Genomic DNA, 22,375 nt, shown 5'->3' on the forward strand with positions numbered 1-22,375 from the left:
TCACAATGCCTGGATATATTTTTGTAGTAGTTGTCATCATTGTTTACAGGCCCAGGCCGGGTTTGAACTCACCAGCCCTGGTACATGTGGCTGGCACCCAAACCACTGAGCTACGGATGCTGAGCCTCTAACTTAAATTTTTACAGAATGGCGTGGTCCCAGAAATTTAAAAAATTAAAATCTTAAATTACCTTGTAAATAATCAAAGCACATACTAATATAAGAGTTGTTTTAAGATTTTTATTTTTGATTATTATGGGTCCATAACAGTTGTAAATCTTTGTAGGGTAGGAAAAGTGTCTCTCCCTGAGATGGACATGTTGGCATTTCCCCCCAGGGCTTTGGCAGGAAACAAATCCCTAGGCAAAAGAAAGGGTGCTGGTCAGTGTCAGTGGGGAGGGCAGGTTTTTGTTGTTGTTTTTGAGACAGAGTCTCACTGTGTCTTCCAGGCCACAGTGCAGTGGCATCATCATAGCTCATAGCAACCTCAAACTCCTGAGCTCAAGCAATCCTCCTGTCTCAGCCTCCTGAGTAGCTCAAACTACAGTGCCCACCCCAAAGCTCAGCTAACTTTTTTAATTTTTAGTAGAGGCGGGATCTTTCACTTGCTCGGGATGTTCTCAAACTTCTGAATTCAAGGGCTTCTCCTGCCTTGGCCCATAGAATGCCGGGATTATAGGCGAGAGCCACTGTGATTTGCCAGGCCTATGTTTACAGCGTGTTGCAGAGAAAACTTATGACAGCACGTTGAGATGTGGCCATAGAAGTGGCAGCTTGAGGTGAAAGACTATAGTTGTAAGTCTTCATCAGATTATAACATAGAAAAAAAGTTTTTAAACTATATTTAAAAATTAAAAGTATACTATAAAAGCATATTATGGTGCTCACTTCGGCAGCACATATACTAAAATTGAAATGATACAGAGAAGATTAGCATGGCCCCTGCGCAAGGATGACACGCAAATTTGTGAAGCGTTCCATATTTAAAAAAAAAAAAAGCATATTATGAAGTCTATGTTAAAATAAGAAATACTGTAAAAGTATATTTTAAAATAAAAAATATGCCATCAAGTGTATTATAAATTATATTTTAAATGATTGAATTAGATGTTATGCTCTCTGTAATTGCTCTTTCAAATGTATGAAATATATTATGAATCATAAGCTACAACATATTACAGATGTGTTAGCCCTATAGAATTGTTTAGCTAAAGACTCAGACCTGAGCAGAACTGGTTGTGGTCTTCAAAAATGTTACCCAAATTCCCTAATACTTACGTGGTGTGGTGGGAACTGGATGAAATGATAGAGGAAAACCTACCAAGGTACAACATGTTCTCAGTAAATGTTTTTCATCTGCCTTTCACCCTTTGAGTTTGTTCGGAAGTAAGTCGGTACTATCATATATATGTGCAAAATTTCAAAGGCTTCAAACAATAGGACTTGTTTTCTCACTTGTATATCTAGGGTCACCTCATGTTCTGCAGGTTTTAATTCTCTACGTGTACATAGTGAGCTTGACGACGTGTATCTAAAGGGCATTTGTGTTCCCCATAGTAGGGTGCTGTGGCATGAATCCCAAAGATATCTCCTATCATTTAGTGGACACAGCATGCCACAGTCGCAATGAAAAGAAATAACAGTCTCCCTGCACTAGAAAGAAAATTATTTTTAAAAAGTTCTGAGTGCCTACCCTCGATGAATCCCCAACAATTAAAACAAGGGCCTGAGCACCTAGACAGATTTAAAGCAGGAGTAGCTGCAGTGTCAATGGTGGAGACATAAAGGATGTAGGAGAGGAAAACCAGAGGCAGACTGTAAAAACCACAGAGGCTCCATGGGAAGGGCCCGAACGAAGGAAGTCAAGGAAACATCAAAGAGAGGAGGACGTGACCAAAAGGTCACTGGGCCAGGAGGAGAATTGAATTGGGGGTAACTATGTGGCCGGAACCCAGAGACATCCTCACTCGCAGTGCCAGCTAAGTCAGTTTTGGAAAGGTCATGCTTTTACCTGGCACAACTTCTGTGTTGTGTCTACCTGCTTGGATGAGGCCGGGAAAATGTTTCTAGAGTCTAGTCTTTTAAACAAGGATTTTAGGGTTGGTGCTGCTTATTCTCTCCTATGAGGAAGTATTTGGGTCTTTTTAGATAACTACAGAAAACTGAACTCATTCGGCGGTCCTTCCTGGTCTTTAGAGTGTCATCCCCCGTTGTTGCCTCAGTGTCTCTGCCCCCCTCCCCCCCTCCATAATGTGTCTCTGTCAAGTGGAGGGAATGAGATAATCCTGGAAAGGATGTAGCATCTTTTGAAGGAACCTGTGACACCGTCTAAGCTGGTTCTATCAAGAGTGATTGAAATATGAAGGGTGCCCTTCAGTGGCCTATGCCAGGCCTGCTAAACCCTCAGGACTCTAAAAAGTATAAAATTTCATAAAGCTTTTCACACTTTCTATGAGTTGTGTACTTTAGCTCATAAGTTGCATATTAAGTGGTTGGTAATATTCTCAAAGAGAAATAAGTGTTCTGGCCTTCAGTCCTCTGCTGTTAACACTCTCGGTGGTAGCATTGGCCATCATCTTGCTACCAGCATTCCCAAAGAGCGCAAGAGCTGCCAGCAAAGCTCATCACCTCCAAAAAGTGTGACATCAGAAAAGCAAGAGTGTTTTACTTAAATGACAGGAAGTATAGATTGTTTTCACATTCTAAACCAGCCCGGGATCTCAGTGCTTGGAATAGTTAAAAGATAATGTAAACTGTGTCTCTGCTCTGGATGCTATCAGCTTTGATAAGCATAAGTTTGTATAATTGGCTGTTTGGGCCTCTGTGTATTCTCTCTTGTCAGAAGCAGAACTGGATGACAAAAGGTCAGAACAAGGAGCTGTAACTCATTAGTCCTCAGCATGCTGAGGTCTTAGGTTGGGGGCAGTGGCCAGCAGGCCGAGTGAGGATGTTGGGATGCTCCTGGGATCCAGGACCAGAGAGCCAGACTGATAAGGAAGGGTCAGTCGGAGTCATGCAAAGATGTGCTACTAGTGGTCAGAGCCTGGGAGCAGGGCTGGGGGAGGGCAGAGTCATGCAGTTAGTGCTTTACACAGAGCCTCCTGGAGTGGGGCTGGCATCCGGCTCATGCTGGCTCACCAGGTCTCGTGCTTTGGTGCAGAACTGTGTCTGCCAGGATCACCAAGTTGGGGTACCATGTGGCTTTGCCTATGGGAGATAACTTTCTGCTTTCTACAAAGGCCAACAGTAGGCTAGTAGTCACTCTGCCAGGGGGTCTTCTTTACCACACTTTGAGGCTGTATCTGTAGCAAGATGCTAAATAGATGGTCTTTAAAAAACTTGTTAAATGATTAGGCGGGATTAGGAAATGGCAGATGTTGTTTTAAGTATAATAACATCAGGGAAACATAAGCACTAATGCAGTTTCTGATTCCACTTTTGGGATTTTCTATGGCTTTTGGTGGCCAATCTCAAGCCCCATCTGAGAGAAGAGGCTAATGAAGACATCTGGTGAGGTGGAGAGAGCAAAGCAATTTCTGTGATTCCCCTCTGGGTCTCTCCATACCTTCACCCGATAAATATTTATTTGAGTCCAGGTTCTCGGGTTATATAATCTTTTCTTAAAAGAGCAAGTATAGAAGAGCTCAGATCCAGCTGTCATTTTGGGAGCCACGAGACTTTATATAGGGGGAAGAAAGTTTGAGATTTGGGACCACAACAGAAGAAGAGCTCAGAACTCTTCTTGAGTCCTGGGGTATCTGAAGCAGTAGAAAACCTCTGTGGGGCAGGATAAGGCAATGAAAATGCCAGCAATTTGAGGGGAGTAAATGTTTTTTCACTAACTTTTGGCAGAAAAGAAGCGCAGTGTATCCATGTTAGAGTTTTCCTCTGAACCATCTGGACTAGTTCCTATTACTTTGCCATTTTATGGCTATGTGTAATGAGAGATGAGCACATTCTCCCCAGAACTCCTCTGAAAATGTCAAATGCAAAGGCAAGGAAATGGAAGAACTTTCCCAATTCTGGTGCTTCTTCATTAAATCCAGCCATTCTTCTTGCTTCCCACCAGTGACACCCATGAACATACCAAAACAATTTAATTAGAGCAAAAGCAGAGTCCCTTCTCTCCATGGGACAATTCTCGAGTGCCCTTCTTGTCTAGACTATGTTGTTCTCATGTCTAACCACAGAAACCTCTTACTCATGTAACATCCAGCTCTCGGTTCTCCGTCCCTTCCTCCCATCCCATCTGTCACAGCCAGAGTAGACAACAAAGCATGGTCATGCTACACCATTAATTTTTCTTTTTTTTTGCATTTTCTTTTGCCATTTTATTATTATTATTTTTATTAGTATTAGATCATAGCTGTGTACATTAATGCAATCATGGGGCACCATGCACTGGTTTTATAAACAGTTCGACACATTTTCATCACACTGGTTAACATAGCATTCCTGGCATTTTCTTAGTTATTGTGTTAAGACAATCATATTCTGCATTCACCATTCATTTTTCTTTTGCTTTTCAGCATTTTGGATGTCCCTTACATAATTTTCCTTTCAGTTGCCAGTATTTGAGTTAGCACCTTATTTCCTCTCTCTTGCAACTCATCTTTTGGTTTGGTCTTGTTTACTGTACCAGGAACAGACATCTTCACTCTGTATACCATTTAGGCAACTTTCCTCTGGTCACCTTGACTCACTTAAGACCCACTGCAGGGTATTCAACTAATTCTAACTTCTGTGTAACTTAATTGGCCAACACCAAGATTGGTGTAATTTATGAGGCTGTCTGGAGTGCCAAATACTGAATTTGGAAGAGGAGGTGGTTTCCACATTCCCCCAAACTCCCTTTCAGCAACTGCATTTTGTCAAGGTGGGCATGCTTTGTCTTTGGAAATTAAATTGGCAAAATTGACCCAAGGATGGGAACAAGCAGAGATTTTGGAGTAAGTATTTTGTAATTTAATAAAGACCCCTCAGTAGTAATCTGGATATAAAAACATTTGTGTGAAGTGGAAAATCACCTTGCACTGGTTCTCACCTTGGCCTTGTTATTGTTTTGCCTTTATTTGTATGTTGTCCTACGACATGTGTTCATTTGTTCCTATTCTTAATTTCCTCTTGTCCACTGTAAATCACCACTAGATTGCTAATAAATGAATTCAAGCGTGGAAGCTTTCTAAAAACACATACTTTGTGGCACCTGCTGTGAAGGCAGAATCATTTTTGATATGGAATTATTATTGGTGATAAGATACATTCTTACAATGACTGAAAAATAGGACATTTTAGTAGGGATAGATAAGGTTAGGTGACCTTAAATGTTAACTCAATTGTTAGTTTACAAACAGCTATTCTTATCTCGTAGCTGTTTCCTAGATAAGATTATAACATTATGGGATTTACTTAATTAGAATGAATTTTTTTTTTCTGTTCTGAATATCAAGATGACTTTCATGTTCTCACAAACCAAATAACTCACTGTTGCTTAAAATCAAGATGTTCATTAATGTGTACATGAAAGATAATCCCTTGATTGAAAAAAGGGTAATTGGGGTTAGCTTCAGCTGGTACAGAATCATGAAATAGCTTTGATAGATTTAGCATATGGATAAATCCTTTCTCCAAACTTCCCATGATAAAGACTTTCTTTCAGTTGGATCCTTTAAAGAATTTGACGCATAAAGAAAAAAATCTTATCAGGCATAAAATGTTTGTCCATTTCCTCTTGATATAAATAATGAATTCCCTATCCTATTAACAAAAGTTGAACTGATGTATACAAAAGAGATGGGGTTCCAGCTTGGGTTTTGTCCCCTTTTCTTTTGCCTATTTATTTCATGTTGGCTTTCAGGCTAACAAAAACAAATTCAGATTGCTTCCTCACTAGAGTCATCATCTGTCATCTATTCTTATGGCACTGCTCATTAATAAGATTTGCCAAATAATAGGTTCTAATGTTTAGTCACTTCATGGATATCATTTTTAAAACTGATTTCCTTTCACTGTTACAAATAATATTTATTTTGGGAAAGAGTAATGACAATTGAAATAATTACCATTTTCTTTAACCTATTTGCCCTGAAATTAAATGTTTCATCTACAAAAAGGCTTCAAATTAGACATATCAGGACTTGGAAATGTAACTATAAGACTCTCAATATAGCATTTTAATCATAAGACATTTGACTAATACAGAAATGGGATAATGTGAGTCCAAACTAGCATGAGGGAAGAAGGAGTTTAAAGGAAAGGATGAATCATCAAAAAAAATTTACCAAGGCAGGGCAGTGCCTATGGCTCAAAGGAGTAGGGCACTGGCCCCATATACTGGAGGTGGTGGGTTAAAACCCAGCCCTGGCCCAAAAAAAAAAAAAAAAAACAAAATTACCAAGGCAAATTGGTCTGAACTAATAATAAGGTGGAATATATTTGTAGGGAGAAGAAGGCAGAAATCAAAGATGACTGAGATTTCAAGAATGAACAATGATTGTAACCTAGCCAAAAAGATCAAATAGGACTTTGGTATAAAGGTTTGTAAAAAGTTTAGGTTTGGCAGAAGAGAGAGGGACATACTTCAATGGAAATATGTAGTAGGAAATAGAACTGAGACTGTAGTGATAAGAGCAGATCAGAGCTAGAACTTTAGATCGGTAAGTCCCTCCAGGGACATGAATTTACTTAGCATTCATTCTTCTCCTTATCTCTCCCTTTTCCCCATTTTGTTGGGTTCCACGTTCAAGGAAACATTTAATTAAATTAAAGGGAAAAGACTAACTTTAGACCACTTTGACTGATGGACTGGCTCATTAGTTGACTGGTTGGTTGGGTGGTTAGTTGACTAATCATTCATGGGGGCTTCATAAACCAGAGAATGTGTTGTTTTCAATACAGTATTCAACGCAACATGAGTCTGCCTTTGAAGAACTTAAAATCTAGTGAGTTTGGGGTGTTTTGTCTATCTATTGCTGCCTAACAAACATCCCAAAACTTGGCCACTTAAAACAATAAAAATTCTTTATTTCCTCATGATTCTGTAATTTTGCCAGGGATCTATAGGGAAGCCTGTCTCTATTTATGAAACCTCAGCTGAGGGTAGAATATTAAAGATGACTTTTTCAGCCCCTGTTGAGACGGCTTGAGAAGAAGGTGATGCTTGAGCTGAGTTTTGAAGGCTAAATACAGAGAAAATGTGGAGGGAGGAGAGAGAACCTAAGAAAAAGACGTGTCTTTTGGAAGGCTGAGAAGCAGGATACAATGGGTGCATGCAGGGATTTGGAAGTAGGTCGATGGCATAAAAGGACTGGGAGAGAGGGGCAGAAATAGAAATGTGATTAATTGGAGAGACCGAGTCTACAGGAGCAAGCAGGGGCCAGATCACAAAGGGTCATGTTTGTTGAGCCAACAAGAGCCGAAAGCTCTTTTTCTGCCTCCATTGATGATGCCAACAGTTCAGGAGGTGAGGAAGAGGAGTTTTCAGGAATTCAGAAGGAGCAGGCTCAAGAAGGTAGGAAGAAAATCAGGAGAGAGGGTTATCACGTGAATTACAGGAGACGAGAGTTTTAACAAGGACAACCTGACCAACAGGGGCAAATGCTCTCTCTAGTGAGGTAAAGGAAGACGAGGAATGAGTACATCCACTAGATTTGGCAGAGAAGTGGTAGTTGGTGGCCACCGTCAGACCAGTTTTAGTAGAAGCAGAAACCAGACTGTAATGGATTGAGCACTTAATAGTAATTAAGGAAATGGAAGGGAGGAAAAACAAACAGTAGTTAAATGAAGTTGGAGAGAATTAGTTTGTTTAAGATGGGAGAGGCCTTGGCATACTTTTATATTTATGTTAGAAGTAAATGATAAATAAGAAGAAGTACCTTATGGAGTGCTTATCGGGTTCCTGGATGAAGACATGGAAGCTCAGAGAAGTTGAGCAACTTGTTCCAGGTCATAGGGCTAGGAAGGTCAGGAACAGGAATTTGAACCTAGGTCCCACTTAACACAGCTGTGCTCCTGACCACTGTACCTGGTGACGATGACGATGATGATGATAAGGGAGGGGCTCTTACACTGGATTCCAGCTAATGAAAGGAACGTTAGGTATACACAACCTATAATTATTGGTGCCTTAGTTTTCTCACGTTTAAAGGAACAGCTTCATAATGGCAGTTATTCATGAGCTATATCACAAATGAGCCAAAAATAAAGGAATAGCTAAAATATCTTTAAAAAGAGATGTTTTCTGTGTATAGAATTCTATTCTGGGTTTTAAACCTTTGTCAAGTTCTAAGGAAAAGTTACTAATAAATTACACCTAGAACGTGTAAGCTTTTCTACTTAAATGTGCCATGCCACCATTCTGCTTGTGAAGGTGGATGTTAAAATTACCTGTTTCTTAAGTCAGCCCATCTGTTTTAATCTGGAAGTTACACAGACAAAGAGCAAGTGGGCTCTGCCGTGGCTACCATGAGGAAGAATGATTATATTTTTGCAGTTTTTTCATTTTAGAAAAGGGGAAATGTCTTATTTAAACACACTACGGTATTAAACCCAGCTTGTGAAAAATGCTTACAAGCAGATTTTGTGATATTTTGATGACGGTTACACTGATATGGAGGTGAGAAAAAAGGCTCAAGGGAAAGGAAATTAATGATGGCTGGGAAGAAGCCAGCTGTATGATTATGTGTGTATGAGATCAGTTTTCAGAAAAACATTTTTATTTTTCCTACCAGTGTCTTCAGTTGTCAAATATTAAAAAATAGAAATATGTCCAAAATAAAATTGGCCTGTGGGAAAGAACAGCAGTCAAGGTTATCAAAACATCAGAAAACACTGAGTTATCTCGCCTTCTCCCAGCACCTGTGAGAAACCGCAGGCGGATGAAAAGGCCTATGTTGCCAGCTGGGCCATCTGTTCCGGCTGCTGCTGGCCTGGTCAGTGTTTGGAATGGAGACACCTGTCAGAGACATCCACGTGTTGCGGGAAGCTTAGTGGTTGGTGTTTTGGCAGGTCATTCTCTTCTCTTTGAATCATAATGAAATGAATGTTTTGACATCTAGGAGGACTGCATATTCCCTCCAGTGGAATATGGAAGTGTGGTTTGGTTCTCTTATTGTGGTGGGTAATCCTCTAGTAATTAATGCAAACATCGTAATTTACAAAACTGAGAGATGTTCTCTCTGCCCTTGCTAACTCCAGTAATCTCTGCCTGATTTAGAAAACATATAAGAGAGAAGGATGAATAGCTAATTAAGGTAGCTAATATTTGTAGCAGGCATTATGTTAAACTCTTTGTGTATATTAGTTCAATTGTTCTATTTGAAACACTGTCAAAGAGTTGCCATTCATATGGAAATTAATACCTGGAGAGTTTGAGTTACCCTAAATCATATAGATAGTAAACTGAGATTAGAACCTGGATTTCTCTAACTGTAGAACTGAGCCTTTTACCTATAAAGTTACACTTTCATACTTCTGAAGAGGATATGGTTAGTAATATCTTACAAGTCATGTCTTTTGTCCTTGGTGAACATTAGGGCCTCAGCCTGAGGTTCACTGTGTTAGTAAAAGCCTGAGTTATGACTTAACTCCTGAGTTTGTGTTTGAAAATTGACCAAGAGTAAAGTCAACCTCTGATCATCTGCCTGCCCGTCAGGAAAGGCGTAACTCATAGAAAATCAATCTGGGTCTGGTCTGCAGTCAGAAGCATAGATTCTTCTGGAGAGAGATATTTGGACAGATATTTTTAAAGAGGACCTTGGTGATCTACCTTTCTTGAAGACAGGAAAATAAATTTGATGGTGTTTCTCTACTGACTGTTAGTGTTTTAATATTGCACCCCATCACAATGACTGTGTAACTTTGATATACAAAGTGTAACTTTGAGCTGTTAGAGCTCAAAAATTTCAAGCAAGACCTTGAGTCTCACATTTCCAGTTGTGCCCCAGCGCCTGCCGGTGGAGAGGCATTCACAGGCCTCTAGCCAGCACCTCAGGTGGGGTCTCTAGTAGACTCACCCACTCTTTACAGTGGGCAGTGACTCCTCTGTCACTTACTGGATGAGTCATCTCCCAGGAACAGTTCTGAAAAATATGTACCTGAAAGTTGGGAAAGGGAGTAAACACCAACAATTGATAAATATCCAACAATTTGATAAATATTTACCAAAGTAGACACCAAAGATACGTTATTGAATAAGTCCCAGTCCTAGAGTTTTGGTGAACAGCAGTTGGCTGTGTAAAGGGTGCCGGGGAGCAGGCGAGAGGGGCAAAGTTTCTTCTTAGCTAAGTTTCATCTTCACACCCACAGATGCTTAATTGCAGGTGTGAAATGGAGGGCTCAGGAAAGAGAGAGGTGCTCTAGAAAGAGGTACCAGCACATGGCAAGGCCTGGAGGACAGAGAGATACTGCAGTTTTTTTGTGTGTTTTTTTTTTTTTTTTTTGCAGTTTTTGGCCAGGGCTGGGTTTGAACCCACCACCTCTGGTATATGGGACTAGCGCCCTACCCCTTTGAGCCACAGGCGCCGCCCGAGATATTGCAGTTTTAATAACTGGAAGAAGTTTAGTGTGACGGAGAGGAGATGGAAGGTGGGGGGCCTGAGCACAAAGCTCCTGTCAGACTTTCATGGTCTCATGGACCATACGAGGGAGTGGGGCCTTGAGGGTGTGTCAGCAGGGAATTCATGTGCCAGATTTGTACTTTAGGAAGATGATTTGGGGAGTAGGGTATAGAGAATTGGGTGGAGAAAGTCAGGAATGGAGGAGGGAGACCCTTGGCAGTAATCTGGGGGGAAATGATAAGGGCTGAGCAGAGGGGTGACAGAGGAAAGGGAGAGCAGTGCATGTGCTTAGGAAGCTTTATTTATTTATTTATTTATTTTATTAAATCATAGCTGTGTACATTAATGCGATCATGGGGCACCATACACTGGTTTTATGGACGTTTGACACATTTTCACCACACTGGTTAACATAGCCTTCCTGGCACTTTCTCAGTTATTGTGTTAAGACATTTACATTCTACATTTACTAAGTTTCACATATACCCTTGTAAGATGCACCGCAGGTGGAAGCTTTAGAGACTCAAAACCTGTGAGTTTGGAAATGAAATTGAGGAAAGCGATGGGTTGAGATAATGTTCGGGTTTCTGATCTGAGTATAAGGTGATCATCTTCACACTGACAAGGAACATACTAAGAGCAATAATTGAGTCCAACATGTTGGAATATTCAAATGGCAGTGTCCAATATGTGACAATAAAGAGCTCAATGCAAATGAATGCTTTCACAGATGACAAACAGGAGTGGCAGATTTCACTCTGCAGCAGAAAGTGTTAACAGAGGTATGTGTTAAACCCTGAGGTGTACCAGTATTTGTAGGAGGGACAGAAGAAGAATTTGCAAATGACACTGAGAAGAGACAGGTAGGAGTCAGGAGACCCTGGGATTGGTGGACGGGGGGATTCAGGGGCCAAGGAGTGGAGCATTTCCAGAAGGGTGAGGAAGTCAGCAGGTCAAAGGTGTGGAGAAATCAGGTGAAGTAAAAACTGGGAAGTGTCCATAGGATTCAGCAACATAGAGGTTGTTGGTGACCTTGAATTTGATTTTCTGTAGAAAGTAGTAAGTGAAAGTAAATAGCCTTTTTTGGATTTTTATTTTAAAGCCTAAAGTAGTGGTTTTTCACCTAGGGTTTATTTTTGTATTATTATTATATTATTATTATTATTAGACAGATTCTTGCTCTATCACTGAGACTAGAGTGCAGAGATCATAGCTGACAATAACCTCATTCTCCAAGCAGTCTTCCTGCCGCAGGCTCCTAAGTAGCTGGGACTACAGGTGCTACTCTACCTAGCAAATTAAAAAAAAATTTGTAGAGACAGGGTCTAACTATGTTGCCCAGGCTGGTTTTGAACTCCTACTCTCAAATAATTCTCCCACCTCAGCCTCCCAAAATGCTGGGCTTACAGGCCACCGTACCCAGCTTGGTCCTGTCTTTTTCAATAGCAGAAGTTTTGTCATGTGATTTGATAATTTTTTTGTTTTGAATCAATTTATTTTTCAGTTAGCATTAAGCATCATGTGATGTATTTCTGAAAAGAGCTCTCATTATTGAACTTTTATGGTGGAGATTAGTAAGTCTCATATTCATAAGTGAAAATGAAATCAGCCATTCACCAGGCTTTATCCTGTTAATGTTCAGTGCAATTATAAATATTACTGACGCCAGTAGAAGGTTCAAGAGCAATAAAAGCTTAATGATAGTAATAACTTACATTTGATAGTATATGTTTTGTACTTATCTATATATTTAAGAATGAATAAAAGCTTATAGACCAATAAGTCCTTTTAGAGGGACAGGAAATAACTATGATTAAGTGAAAAAAGTAATTTACATTCTTTTTTTGCTTTTGACAATATATAGTAATCCCAAAATTAATGCTGCATATCTTTATCTTTTTTTAAAACTTTATTCAAATTAATATGAGGGTACAATTTTTAGGTTACGTTGTTCTCACTTCCAGGGTGCGTTCCATTTGTAGAGGAGCTCCTCACCCAGGGAACGTGTTATACACCCTCACAAGGTGCACATTAGGGCGATCCCACCTCATGCTCTCCCTCCCTCTGCCATCCGCGCCCCCCTGTCCACATCTCTGTTTTGTGTGAGTTTGCCCTTGTGTACAACCTTTCACAGGTATATGTATTCAGAAGATGAAACAAACATTTATTTGGGGGGATACAAAAGATATATTCTGACACCTTAATTGAATGCCTTAATGAAATGCCTTTCTTTCCATCTTTCGGCACAAGTTAATCCTAAAAAAAGTATCCGTAATGGCCAATTGTCAGAGCAAGTGAAAGACAGAAACTAGACTCTGTAGTCCTTTAGGAGCACATAATCAAACAGAGGAATAGCTATTCTGCACCAAGAACATGATGGTTACTCTGGGAATTCGGGTTGTTTTGTTGTCTTTAGATTGCTTCCTCAAGAATGCTTGCAGGAAAGTGGCTTTTATGTGGCGGTGCAGGGACTCTCGAGGGTTGTCTCTCACACATACTTAAAATATGAATTATGCCCTGAGTCTCTCGAATCTCCTCAGAATAATGTTATATCAAGGAAATTTCATTCTCTTGAATTTCTTCATAATCATCTTACTCCAAGGAAATTTCATTTAGCAGGTCCCAAGGTGATTTCCATTCATCAATTATAAAAAAGAAATCCAGGGTTTTGAGTTTTCACTGGGTTGCAATCTTTTGATGTTTCCAGACTATGCCTAGAAAAATATTCTTAAGTCTCCTGTACATTTTCCTTTGCTGTGATCATTTATGATGTAAGCCGTAGGTTTATGTCCACTTTGTAGTTTTAAAGAGGCATTTTAAGTTTGCTTAGACTGTGATTAATCTCTAGCATTTTGGGGGGTATAGTAACAATCTGTAGTTAATGTTGGAACAGTCTTTCAAGATGTGGTCTGCTAAGAATTGGAATTGGAGGGCGGCCCCTGTGGCTCAAGGAGTAGGGCGCCGGTCCCATATGCTGGAGGTGGTGGGTTCAAACCCAGCCCCAGCCAAATAAAAAAAAAAAAAAAAGAATTGGAATTGAAAATTTTCTATGCAAAATTATGCTTATTCCTTGTGCTCAGAATGTAAATGATAAATGATTATATGAATAATTAGCATTGTATCTCATTGGTTCAATTTCTCATATTAGTAAAGTGGATATAATTTCTAATATGGACACTAGTATTTGAAGCCTCTGGTAGCTCTCCAGAAGTACGGAAATGTTGAAATACATCCATCAGCGAGTGAATCAAACTATCAATCAGGGATTGCCATCTCTTGTAAAGGTGAAATGATAACTATGTCAGTGAAACGGGTTGCTGACGTGTTGTTTTGCTCTTCTCTTTCTCTCAATCCTAGTCTACTCTTACTTCATATTTGATGCATAAAATAAAACGTTTCCCACAGGAGTTCTTTGTGACCCTTTGCAGTCCTTGGCTTGATGGGCCAGGACACTGCCTGCTGTCCCTCTTCTTCCCACCATGGTCTGTGGTGGAGCAATAAACAAAGCCCGACACTGAGACAAAGTGCTCTGAAGCCATTGAGCTAAAAATAGGTGTCTGTTCTATGGTAATATGACAGATAGAGCTTTTTGCTTCGGAAATAAGTTCTTGGTGGCTGAAGATTGTGTGGGGCATGCGTTCTGTGTATCACTAAAAATAGTTCATGTGATAAATAGTAAAATATATATTGGGTTGTTGTTATTTATTTGTAATTGTAATTTTCCACTTATGAAAACAATTTGAGACTACTTACAATGGGAAAATAGGTAAAAAGGGAGTTCCCATAGTAAAGAATGAGAAGAAACCACTTAGGTAGAAAGAGAGCTAGAGATGCAAATTAAGTCGAGTTAATTACTCTACCCTGTTTACAGTGTCTTATTTTAAGGTGTGCTCTCAAAGATGCGCTAGGTCTTATTTTCAGGGGACGTCTTATCTTTCCTGTAAGTAGGTCTTATTTTGGGGGGATGTCTTATTTTCAAGGAAACAGGGTAGTTGAATACTAGATTTAACTCTGAGGCATTTCCCCCTTAGCCATGATGAAGTACTGGTACTTGGATAGATAACTCACCTTAATCAATTTTAAAACTGGACAAAATATATGTAGATACTGTTTTGTTTTGTTTTGTTTTTTTCCCTTTTGCAGTTTTTTGGCTGGGGCTAGGTTTGAACTTGCTACCTCCGGCATATGGGGCCAGTACCCTACTCCATTGAGCCACAGGCACCACCTAGGTGGTTACTGTTTTTACGTACAGGCAGTGCAATATGGAAAGTGAGCTATATGATTGCCTCAGTTTTCTGCCTGAGAGTAGTTTCTTAACTGCGGAGCAATGAGTTGGTTTCCAAGAAGAGCACAGTGGTCCTACTGAGACCAGGAGGCAAAGACCTGAGTTTGGGCCAGGTGAATTGGCCATCTGTAGGATGGGGAGCCAGGGGAACTGCTCAGAGGTAGGGCTGCAGAGGTCTTCATGGAGTTGCTCGTGAGTATTGGATTAAGAGCTAAACTGTACACATGCAGGAAGAGACCACGTGATGCTTTTCAGACTGTGGTTCCTATAAGGTTGAGAACAGAATAGAGATGCTGGAGGGTGAGCAGGGCTAGAGGACATTGAAGGTCTGGCCTTACCAGAATGAAGAGATGTCTAGGCACCAATCTGGGATACCAGAAAGACCAGAAACGCCATGCCTTAGCAGTAAGGACATGACCATGAGTAAGACCTCCTCTAAAACCATCAATCCTTGATAGAGATCCTCAAGGAGGATGGAGTTTGTATGCTGAATCCAAACTCAGCAATTTAGAGGGACTTGGGAAATTCCCTGGGCATTCTACAGATCTGCCCTAGCAAAACTTTTATAATGCAAGTCTTACCCAGGTACCTAAGTTTAAGATGGTCTTCCAGGTAGTTGAATTGCCTACCCCAAAATAATCACATGCACTCTCTAATAAATCAGAACTAACTGACAGGGCACACAGGAGCACAGAGGGAAGCAAAAGTCATTGGAAACCAAGGGGGAGGGGCATGGAAGGAGAGGTGTACAATGCCTATTGGGTACAATGAACAGTATTTGTGTGATGGACTCGTTTATAGCCTGACTCAAGCTATGTAACAAAAACATTTGTATCCCCTTAACATTTTGAAAAACAAAACAAAACAAAAATCTCTTCAGAGAAAAAGAACAGAAACCAGACTCTCTGCATGGTATCATCAGCAATGTGTATATGGAAATAGCAAAACAGGACCTATTGTCAAGCAAAAAAAAAAGAATTCAATAGAAACCAATCCTGAGATGGCCCAGATGTTGGATTTAACAAAGACGGCAAAGCAGCTATTATAAAAATATACCAAAAAAGGTACACAGAACTAAAGTAAAATATATTCAAAGCACTAAACGAAAACATAGCTGCAGTGAGTTTAATATGTAGAGAATGTTGAGCGAAATAGAAAGAATAATAGAAGAACCAATATGAAACTTTAGAACTGAAAAGTATAATATCTGTAATGAGTAATTCATTGGATGATCTTAAGTGCATAGTAGAGATGGCAGAAGAGAGAGTCAATGAACTTGAAGACAAATCAATAGGAATTATCCAATCTGCAGACCAAATAGAACAAAGTTTGAAGAAAAACCTCAGGGACCTGTATGAAAAAATAGGATTTCCAGAAGAAGAAGAGAGTGAACAACATTTGAAAAAGTAATGGCCCCACATTCCCCAAATTTGATGGAAAACATTGATTAACAGATTCAAGAAGTTTAGTAAATGTCAAACAGTGTAAATATACATTTGTAAATAGGCATCCTGTCATAAGCTAGAAAGCAAAGATAAAAAGAAACTAAAGCAGCCAGGAGGAAAAAAAGACATCTTCTGTGTAAGTGAAAGTCACTGCTTACCTCTTATCAGAACAGTGAAAGTTGAATTACATTAGTGATGCTTTGGATGGTAATATTAAATTGCTGAAGGAAAAAAAATCTGTAAGCCCAGAATTCTATATCCAGCATAAATATCCTCAAAATAAAAGTTAAAAAGTTATTTTCAAATAAACAAAAGCTGAAATAATTCCTTGTTAGACCTGTACTGTGGAAGATTCTAAAAGGCATTATTTCCATACTCTGTATTCTCTTCATATCATATAAATTGTTCTCCTTTTACTAAAAGACATTATTTTTTTTAAAGGGAAATAATAGGAGGAGGAATCCTGAATCTATATGTAGTAAATGAGTTGTAAAGAAGAGCACTGAAAATTGTATAAAAGTGGGTGACAAGTGCCCGTCGATCCATAAATGGATTAATAAATTGTGGTATATGTACACCATGGAATATTATGCAGCCTTAAAGAAAGATGGAGACTTTACCTCTTTCATGTTTACATGGATGGAGCTGGAACATATTCTTCTTAGTAAAGTATCTCAAGAATGGAAGAAAAAGTATCCAGTGTACTCCGCCCTACTATGAAACTAATTTATGGCTTTCACATGAAAGCTATAACCCAGTTACGACCTAAGAATAGGGGGGAGGGGGAAAAGGAAGGGAGGGAGGGGGGAAGGTGGGGAGAGGGAAGGAGATTGGTGGAATTACACCTGCGGTGCATCTTAAAAGGGTATATGTGAAACTTAGTAAATGTGGAATGTAATTGTCTTGGCACAATAACTGAGAAAATGCCAGGAAGGCTATGTTAAATAAAAGTGAGTGAATGTCATGTATGATGGGCTTTTTCTCCTTGTAATTTCTTAAAGAAGAAAACACAATTCTATTAAAATGTGAGGTTTAAAATGCCCGTTTATTGTACCAGTTCACACCTGACCCTTTACACATGCTTCCTCACCCTTCCAGGTTCTTACAATTTTATACTTCACATTCTATACTTTACAAAATTTATGAGGTTACTATTTACCTTCAAGCCTTTGCACATAAAGGACAAAGACTTAATTAAAAAAAAAAAAGGTGATAAACTTAAACCCAGCCATATCAACAATTATGTTAACTGTAAGTAGATTAAAAACTACAACTAAAAAGAAGATTTCATCAGACTGTATATGAAAACCAAAGATCCACAAAATCTTGTCATAGGAAATTCAGTTTAAATAGAAAAAGACAAACAGGTGGAAAGCAAAACGATGAAAAAAGATATACCATGCAAACAATAAGTATAAAAATGGGTGTGACTATATTAATATGAGACAAAATATTAAAACTCATTAAATATTCTTTATGAACAACAAAAAGTGGAATTCAATAAGAAGTTATAATGATACTAAATATTAATTAACATATATGTGTGACATTTAACAGGTTCAAAATTCATGAAGCAAACCTGAAAGAACTAGGGAGAAATAGACAAAGCCCAAACCGTAGTGGAAGATGTAACACTGAGTTCCATAGCATACCAAGCAAAAAGAGTATCATAACTTTTGTTATTTAGTTCTGTCTGATTAGTGAAGGGTGATCTGGATGTGTAGACTTTCTCTAGGACTAAATTCTGGGATGGATTTATGGCAAAAGACAATGTCTTACCAGATCAAGATTCTGAAATAGTGTAGAAACAATCTTGAAATGGAATTTCTTATCTTTATTTTCTATAATAAAATTAATAATGTATAGTAAATTCATTTCTATATGGTGGTAGGTTTTGAAAGCATTATTTTACTGCTCTTTTAGTTTATTTATCTCAACACAGAATTAGAGTCTGGGAAGCCTAAAAATATTTGACATGGCCCTTAGAAGCTTTCTTTCGACATCCAGTTTTTCAAACATGCGTTTAAATCAGTGAGTTTGAGGCTGAATTTCCAAATTGGTTCCTGGTTAATGACACCCTATTTTACTGATTGAAAAGAAATCCATGTGTTTTAAGTTACAGATATGCAGGTGCCTTTTCATTATAAAAATCCAGTCACTGTATATTCATGTCCATGTGGAGTACCATCCACTTAGGTATGGAGGGGGCCTTAAGCGGTGCCTTTGGGTAGGGCCAAATATTTTCTCAAAATAGAGCTTTAAATTTTGTGAAGCACTTGGATAGAACAGGAGGGCACTTGGCGCCAGGAGGAAAAAAGACTTTGGAAAGGGAGGTGGGGAGAACAGAGTGGACGGATTTGGCTGACTTCACAGCGTTGCCTGGGGTCTACTCTGGTTTGGAATATGAATTAGGTGGTTCATGATTGGTAAACATTGTTTTATCACATACAGAAAATTGGTAGTTTTTTTCCCTGTCTCGTTATTCTATAAAATGAAATAAAGAGTATATGCACTTGTATGATTACTAAACATTATAGCCTCCTGCAGTCAAGGAGAGATTAAATTTCTCAGGATGGCACAGAAGGAAATAAGCCAAATCAGGAACAGTACCAAAGATTTTTAAAATAGCATATTTGAAGGTAAGAATTCTGACCCAAATATTAATTTAGTTACTTCAGGTGAATAAATACTAATTTTTCTTCTAGGAGATATTTCCAGATATTCCCAGTTAAATTTTTGTCCCTTTCTTTCTTTTCTTTTCTTTTTTTTAAATTTTTGTCCTTTTCCAATCTAAGTTTAATAGTTACATAGACAGCTTAGTGGCTTTGATCTACCATATTTTAAATAGTTGTAATATATATTCCAAAACAAAAATTATCACGCAGAATCTTCTTTGATGTAATATTTTTATGCCCCAAAGACACATAATAAGCCTGTATGTATTTTTGTTTTATTTTTTAGTAAAGCAATATAATGAACTAATCTTTATCTTAGGGGTTGACATTTTGGGGGACTATTATCAAACTGGGAAATATAAATTGTCTACTTTAACAAGTTTTTTTTTAAAATGAAAGTACTGCTTCATGGTCTGAATGCGCTGTGTGCAGCATAAGAGTACATAAATAATTTTTATTTTGTAACAAGATCCACACAGAAATGTTTAAATTGCTTCAGGTAAATGTTAACTGTCATTTATTCAGCTGTTGTAGAACTTGTGTACCATCAATTCAGTTATGCTTGTGGGTTAGAAGCAATCTGTTCACTCTTGCCTGTTCTTTCTTTCGCTTAAGGTTGCCTAATTTTAAACTGTACAACTATAATTTACATATCTTCCTGTTTGGTTTGATACATGAACTATATTGATCTTTTAGGGCAGTAAACAGGGATGGCTAAGGATTCTTTCTGTAATTACTTAATGAACAAAGCACCATCTAGTTCTGTGACTCTAAAGTGTTTGCATTCCATGGTATACATATACCACTTTATTAATCCATTCATGGGTTGATGGGCACTTGGGCTTCTTCCATGACTTGGCTATTATGAATTGAGCTGCAATGAATAATCTGGTGCAAATATCTTTTTTGTAAAGTGATTTTTGGTCTTTTGAATATACTCCTAGCAGAGGAATTGCAGGATCCAAAGGCAGGTCAATTTTTAGATCCCTGAATGTTCTCCAGACTTCTTTCCAAAAGGAATGTATTAGCTTGCACTCCCACAAGCAGTGCAGAAGTGTTCCCTTTTCTGCACATCCACGTCAACATCTGTAGTTTTGGGATTTTGTTATGTTGGCTAATCTTACTGGAGTTAGATGGTATCTCAAAGTGGTTTTGATTTGCATTTCTCTGATGATTAAAGAAGACGAGCATTTTTTCATGTGTCTGTAGACCATGCGCCTGTCTTCACCACACCTATGACAAGGGTACAAGTCAAATCTGTCAAGTGTAGAACATAAATGTCTTAACACAATAATCAAGTAAATGAGGTGAAAGCTATGTTGATTGGTTTGATCTTAACCACGTCAGATTGTATAAAAAAAAATCAACACATTGTACCCCACATACACATAAATGTATTCATGATCTATGTGTATTTGACTTAATAAAGTGTTTGTCAGGGGGTAGGGAAGGCTGTACAGATGTCACAGAGGGCTGACACGATGATCCCCTGGATGGTGTAAGGAAAATGTTAGAACTTCAATTTATTGTTAGTTTTATCATTATTCTATCCTTTCATGACTTCTAATTTGGGGTGTATTTTATAATGTGCATGATCTAATAGAATAGTAATGAGATTATTGTTTTATAAAATGAAGACACACATACTGAGGTACACATTATAGAAATATTTTGTTAATAGAGATGCCTGATTGTTTTTTTTTTTTTTGAGACAGAGTCTTATGCTGTCACCTTGGATAGAGTGCCATGGCGTCATAGATCACAGCAACCTCTAACTCTGGCTCAAGTGATCCTCTTCCCTCAGTTTTTCTATTTTTTAGTAGAAGGGGGTCTTGCTTTTGCTTAGGCTCGTCTCAAACTTGTGAGCTCAAGCGATCCATCCACCTCGGCCACGCAGAGTCCTAGGATTATGCACTCAGCCTAGGATGCCTGATTGTTGATCTTAATTATAATAGCTACCATTTTGGCTTTAAGTTATGAAAATTTGAGAAAAATAACTTCAGAGGGCAGTTGGGGGATCTCACCTAATGTGCACAACGTAAGGGTGTTCAGCACACCCCCTGGGTGAAGGGCTCAACTACAACTTGAACTTTACCTTGGAAGTGAGAACAATGTAACCTAAAAATATGTACCCTGATATTAATTTGAAATAAAAAAGAGAAATTCAAATGTATATATAGTTATCTATAGTTCTGTATATTCAGAATATGTGTGTGTTATATGCTTTGCAAATATTTTCCCTATTTGTGGCTTGTCTATTTATTTAATGAATAGTATCTTTGATGAGAAAAATGTTTTGATAATCATAACATTTTATTAATATTCAAAAAAAGGAAGAACTCCTGAGTACATGATTTTATTTTGGTTACTGAAATGATTTACTGGAGGCTCAATAATTTCAGGAGTAAAAATCACACGTCTAGTTTTTAAAAAATATAATGAGTTGAATAATTAATAACTTAGGGTGGAAAAGCTGTACCCGTCCCTACAGAAAAGCCAGCTCACACTTTCTGTCAAACATGCCCTACAGCAAGTCCTAAAATTCCACTTTAACTTGATCTGACAAAGTACCCACAAAGCAAAGCAAATGTATTTTGATTTGTTTTTCTTAACTTTAATCTGAGTTTTGTTATTGTTTTAAAGCTGTAGTGTTCTTTTCTATACGATGAAATAATAGTCATCACTTGCTTCTAGTAATAGGCTAAGGAGTTAATCAAACTACCAGGATCAATTCCAAGACCGAAACTGATATTTTTAAATAACAATTCTTACATTTGTTATGAATTTTCAGTTTACAAATTATTTTAACTAACATTCTCTTGTTTGATCCATACAACATACTGTGAATACAAGATTAATAATAATAGCTCATTTTGCAGGTAGACCTGAAGGTAAGCAATTGGGTAAGTTGACCAAGGCCCAGTGGCTTTCAGACATTACTGTAGGTGCTAAATCAGAGCGTCTTGACTCAGAGTTTAGGGTTTTTCACTCTTTGCCTTTCAAAACAAACATTTTTCAGTACTATTTTGAATAGATACAGTGAGAGAGTAGGTATCCATGCCTTGTTCCTGATCTTAGAAGAAAAGCTTTCAAACATGGTATATCACATTCATTGATTTGTGTTCGCTGAACCATCCTTGAATCCTGGGAAGAAAGCCCACTTGGTCATACATTATTGATCCTTGTAATGCTGTTGAATTCCATTTGCTAATATTTTGTTTGAGAATTGTTGCATCAGCGTTCATTAGGAATATTGATCTGTAGTTTTCTATCAGAGTAGTGCCTTTGTCTGGCTTTGGTATCAGACTTATACTGGCCTCATAGAATAAGTTTGGAATTGTTCCTTCTTCAATTTTTGGGAAGAGATTAAGGATAGGTATTAGTCCTTCTTTTAATGTTTGGTAGAATTCACCA

The 22,375-nt window shown here is 38.3% G+C and overlaps 1 non-coding gene across 1 annotated transcript; it reads left to right on the forward strand.

Annotated features, from left to right (window-relative positions):
* The first annotated feature begins 880 nt into the window (after positions 1-880).
* Positions 881-987, forward strand: LOC128589331 (U6 spliceosomal RNA). Its single transcript, XR_008380925.1, has one exon. It is a non-coding gene; the product is annotated as a U6 spliceosomal RNA (small nuclear RNA).
* The last annotated feature ends 21,388 nt before the right edge of the window (positions 988-22,375 follow it).

Source organism: Nycticebus coucang, chromosome 6 (genome assembly GCF_027406575.1).
Source record: "Nycticebus coucang isolate mNycCou1 chromosome 6, mNycCou1.pri, whole genome shotgun sequence".
In the NCBI taxonomy this organism is placed as follows: Eukaryota; Metazoa; Chordata; class Mammalia; order Primates; family Lorisidae; genus Nycticebus; species Nycticebus coucang.